Genomic DNA, 6,000 nt, shown 5'->3' with positions numbered 1-6,000 from the left:
CTAATAAATGTAGGCATGGCTGCATGTGACATTTCTACAGATCAGAATGACATAAGCCTAACAACTGTTTTGAGTTAAGTGTGTATAACTTCCTAATGCTATTCGAAGCGTCAGTTTATTGCACTTTTATTTTGAGTGGTCACATAGCCTACCCGTGTTTGATAGCGTGATAAGTGACGTCCCTCAGTCTGCAACTTGTTGAATAACGTTAGCAATGTGGCATTAGCCTATCGCCCGTTTCATTTTGGGACCTTGCAGTCGGAATTGTCGTTTGTTTAGTCAAAGTCTCAATTTCAAAGTAGCCTGGGCTATTCGAAGCGTCAGTTTATAGCACATACTTTTATTTTAAGTGGTCCCTACATACCCGTGTTTGTTGGCGTGTTGTTGCAAAATCCGTGTAAGCATTTTATGCAAGCAAACTGCATACAGGGAGTCTTTATTGGTGAGGTCAGACATGATAATCATCTTGCATCTTAACCCACAAGCGTAGCCTAATCCGTTTTTTAAATTGCGACTGATTATCATCAAAGTGAGACCTAGCTACTGTCAGTACAAGATCCATGGGGTGGAGCTCCCCTGAAACTGGCCCCCTTGGAAACGTGCAGTGCAGCGATAAACGTTCTACGTAAATAATCATATTTTAAAATATGCATTCAAAAATCTTCAAAATCGAGAGTGCACACCTTTGTGCCACGCGCGAGCCACATACGAAATCTTAGGTCAGTCTGACAAACGGTCAGCGAGATATGCGTGCCACAGACACACAGACGCTTCTTGCTTTATATATATATATATATATATATATATATATATATATATATGCTGTCCATCACTGTTGCCTTTCAATGTGTCCTAACTGTCTGCTGAGAAAACTACAATATAATAAGCCATTGTCTATTTTAACGGTTCCCCAAAACTTAAAAGAAAAAAATATGCAAACTAGCAAACAAAATGAGTTGTTTATGTATGCGCTTGACCCTGGGTATCTAAAGGACTGTCTAGCACTCAATGACAAATAAAAAAAGAGCTGATTGTTAGTGTTGCAGCTTTGTTCTTAAGACACACATCAGTATGATGCATGAATAATGAAGGAAGGGAGGAAAAAAACTAGCTCCGGTGAACAAACAACTTTCAGCAATTAGTCCAGCCCAGATACTGGCGGTAGCTACTCTATGCCTGACTGGATTAAGTGCTGAGAAGTGGAGGAAGGTTGTGAAGTGTGGCCCCTGATATAAATAATCAGTTATGCAGAGAGGAGAGGAGGCTGCAAGGAGCTGGGCTGGTACTGCTGCTGTTCAGGAAATGGGGACAATTAAAACCGTTAGTGCATTTTAGGCCAATGTGTTTTTTTTTTGTGTGTGTGTGTGTGTGTGTGGGGGGGTAAGAGCCATGAATACATTAGGCACCAAATAAGCTTATTTCTTGATCACTTTGGTAAAGTTTGAATGACCTAATTGCATTGTTGTACACAATCACACTCTCCTAGACCTTCACATGCCCCTTTAAGCTATTCGTAGTGCATTATTTTCATAAATCATTAATTCAGTGTAAATAAAAAAATAAGAAATAAATTATTGACGTTGCTTTAGTGATAATCCCAATGACTAGAGGGGATGGTTCAATTGTGTGTACACACATATACATGTTCACCTTCTCGAAAGATTTGCTTTGATGTTCAAATATACAGTGTGTGACACAAATACATCATATGTACTGTGTGCAATTGAAATGGTAATGGCATTTATTTTCCTTCTGTTTACCGGCCTTTCCTGCTGTGTGTGTGTGTGTGTGTGTGTGTGTGTGTGTGGGAATACTACTAGACTCATTATTCTCAGGCATTTTCCACAAGTTGATTTATCTCAGATGTGTTTGTTATCGTTTTTGATTATCATCATTGTTCGTGTTCAGCTGCTACTTGCGCTGCATAAGCATGCGGCAGCCTGCCTGCCTGCTCATTACTGCGGTAGGTACGGCGCAGTACTTCTCAGGAGTAAACAGCAGCGTTTGAGGGCTGAGGGTGAGTTCACAGCTTCGGCAAGCTTCACGAGATCGAGAGATGTGCATGCGCCTGTGGAGCGTTTGGCTGTTTCATTTTCGCTTTGCATTTTCAATTGGGACCTGTGGCAAAATAGCTCAAACGTGAATAATAATGCATGCTAATGAGAGGCCTGAATCAGCACTTTCAGGGGCGCTTCCCTTTGATGTAAGGCTGCCCAAACACACTAGCATGCCCCTCACCCCTCTACCCCCCCCCCACCCCCACCCCCATCCCCCATTCCCCAATCAGCCTGCTCTCCACCCTCCACAAACATATAAACATACATACACACACAAACAAAAAACATTTATCAATGTATTTATCTATATTTAGGCTATGTATTTGTCCATGTCAAGTCAAGGCAAGTCAAGTCTATTTATAAAGTGCATTTCATACACAGAGGTCATTAAATGTGCTTTACAGTAACACAAACAAAAGCAAAGAAAGGCAATAGTCAAAGAATAGTTTAAAAAATAAAAAAGACAATATAAAACACACAAGGTAATAGTACACAAAATCATAAAAGGGCAATGTAGTTTAAAAGTGTATAGAAGTAATAATTAAAACACATAGAAAAACAACATAGAATGATTATACTAGTCAAGCACTCAGTGAACAGCAGCACTCTATGGAGATACTTGAAGTTGTCCCAAACTGTGTGCGCAAGGAACAATATGAACTCTAACATTGTTTGTGTACACAGAGATTACTAAAAAGAAAGATTTTAAACAACTCACTTGGTTTTTCCGCTTGCCGCCATCTTGCCAGTCAAGAAGTGAGATGTCCAATACCTTTCTTTTTAGTAAACTCTGTGTACACAAACAATGTTTTCAATGCTCGAGTTCATGTGTAGAGACCCTGGTGATACTTTGATCAAAGTTTAACGTTGTGTCGAGCCTTATTAGAGTTTTAAAAATAGCGATCATGCAAAAGGCCATTTGACCCGAAAACGACAATACGATCAATCTTAAAAGTGGGGCTTCTGACGTAATTATGCTTTTAAACAACAGTTTGACTTACATTCACAAAAAGATCCTAGGTTGCATTTTGGTGAGAGTTACGCTTTAAGTATTGGAGTAATGTGGTCAGTTCTTTTTGTTTTGTGAGAACCCTAGCTGCTGCATTTTGTATCATTTGAAGCTGTTTGATAGTCTTTTTTGAAGGCCTGTGAGAAGCCCATTGTAGTAATCAATCCTACTGGAGATGAATGCATGAATAAGTTTTTCTAGATCATGTATTGACATTAGCCCTCTAAGTTTGGCAATGTTTTTGAGGTGGCAAAATGCTGATTTAGTTATTGCTTTCATGTGGCTGTTTAAATATCCTAAATGTCCTAATTAGCATGTTTCTAAATCTGTACATTTCCACAGGTGTAATGGATATAATAAATTAATGCCAAGATGTTGAGATTCAGTTTCAGGTCTTAATTGGCTTTTCTCCCCTGATATAAGATAGTCAGCATGAAGCCTGGGGCATATTTATCATGTTGCTTGGCAGCCAATCTGATGACTATGATAAGATATAGCATAACTAGATAGAGATCTAGTGGTTCAAAAGTCATATGCGCTTACACTGCTAAAACAACATCAGTCCTGCGTGGGTAAATAGATTGATTTGCCATTTGTTCATTTATGGAAGTGAATAGAAGTGACCTGTGTTCTGAGCAACTACAGGAGAAATAACACCTTCCAACTAGTTTTACTGTTTGAGCCATTGCTGCTGAGATGGCCTAATCATTAAGAGTATTTTGTAATATACATTCTGAGAGGTGTGCTTCCACTTAGATGTTCTCTAGGCAAAGTTCATCACGACAGCCTACCTTGTTAGCTGTAATTACTCCATATAGGGTAACTCATGTACCCTGCATCTAGATAGTCTCACTTTGCCTCAAAGTCAGAATGTGGAAGGATGAAAGCATCCATACTCTACTCGCGCTAAACTGCTGTGCTGACACAGGGCTGCAGTCTAATCATATCTTCTCTGGCCCAAGCCGACCCCAAAAGATTATTTTATTTATTTGAAAATCGTAACCTATTGTTCATTCTCTGGAACTTTTTCTCTAACTTTACACAATTGCAGAAGTACATGTAGCATTTTAATCTATCAACTCAATTTATTCTAGATAATTTATGAGAAAGTCAGTTCAGTTGACAATGGCTCCACATTTCAGATGTACAGTATTTTGTGTAAACCAATGCTGCTAGTCAAATACTTCTGTTGTTTTGTGAAAACTTTGCCAGTAATCCTCGTAGAATATGGAAATTTAAATACACTGTGGGTCTTCATAATGCTAAACATGTAAATTATTCATATTACTGTTATGGACAATCCAGCATACCGCTGATCTTGACAATCCAAGGTCATCTGTGCAGTTGCTTATGCATTTTTTAACAACCTGTCTGGAACATTACAGTATATGCCTAAACATTTTTTTTTTGTGAACTAGTATCTAACACTCTCTGTTTTTGAAGTTCCTCCACTAAGAGCCTGGGAAGGAGTGCTGTGTGCTTTTCTCACCAGACGGCTCGTTGAGAGTGGGAAGAAATACACGAGCGTAGAGGAGGGAAAGTCCGGCGACCAAGTGGGCAGTGATTTCCCCAAGGTGCCCCTCTTCAGACGGGCTGCAAAGCCCACACACAGGTCACCAAGCTCCAGCATTAGGGAAGACACAAGCACAAACTTCAGAACATTGCAGTGCTGTTGAGCTCCCAGACACCATCCTCTGTTGCTGGGCGTTAATTCAGTGGTTGGCATGTCAGTGCTTGCGCAAACTAGGTTGTTTACAAAAATGTCCACAATGTAACAAAGCAAACTAGGTTGTTTACAAAAATGTCCACAATGTAACAATGCAAACTAGGTTGTTTACAAAAATGTCCACAATGTTAAGAACGTGAAAAAATATGGTGCAATTCTAATGACTCAATGAAGCTCATAATATTAATTTATTTATCAAAGACTTCCATTCTGATCTCGTAAGCATGTATATGTGTATGAGTGTAGTTATGCATGGGTGAAAAGCTATAAAATAGCCTACAGTGCCAATACAGATTGGTTCAATCCAGGCCCGGAGTGGGTAATCGGGAGAATCGGGAGAATTCCCGGTGGGCCGCATTACTTTTGGGCCGGTCGAGGGAAAAATATTGACATTTACCACGTTAATCTATCTTCTCTTAAAGTTGGCTACACACGTTCGCATTCTATGCCTAACACCGCAGCCTCTGCATGGGTTGTTCTCCCCTCCCAAGAAGAGTTAATTGGTTGGGTCCATATACTGTAGTCCTTCTTTCCTAAAATGTTTTCTCAGATAGCCCAGCCGGGCCGGCCCTACCGTAGTGTTAAGCGCTAGGGAGGATGGATGGTAGAAAGAGGCCATGAGGGACTGAAAAGGCCAGGTAAAAAAGACGAAAAGTATTGGAGGAAAATGCTGCCAAATGTGCCAAGCTTCCAGATTTGTTTTTTGAAGAGGACAGACATAAGTGGCAACTGGTAAAGAGAGATAGCCATGATTATAGCGGCGTAATTATTGGGCTAATACTGGACGTTGTAGTGTTGTCAACCTATTTGCAAGCAACATATTAAATTAATTAAAATATTAGCCTTTTTGTATCATACAATATGGCGATTCATAGACTTTGCAAATATTGATAACAAAACCCAAGCTTGATCTGTGTATGCAGTAGGCCTAAAAACAAAAGTAGCCTCTGACCAGCAGATCAGCCAGTGATGAGCCCGAAATTACCTATACCTATACCTAAATTACCAAAATGATGAGCCCGAAATTACCTATGACTACAGGGACAAGTAGAAAGGACAGACAAGTAGAAAGGATAATAGAGGATAATAGAGTTATTAGAGAAAGGATAAGAGAGTTAACCATATGAATTAAAGTTATTTTATGTAAGAAAGAACAGTAGGCTATATGACAGCAGTAGGCTACATGATCAACCTATATGCCTTGTTTG

The sequence above is a fragment of the Alosa alosa genome, chromosome 15 (genome assembly GCF_017589495.1).
Source record: "Alosa alosa isolate M-15738 ecotype Scorff River chromosome 15, AALO_Geno_1.1, whole genome shotgun sequence".
NCBI lineage: Eukaryota > Metazoa > Chordata > Actinopteri > Clupeiformes > Clupeidae > Alosa > Alosa alosa.
The sequence above is the reverse complement of the archived record's forward strand: the minus strand, read 5'-3'. Positions refer to the sequence as shown.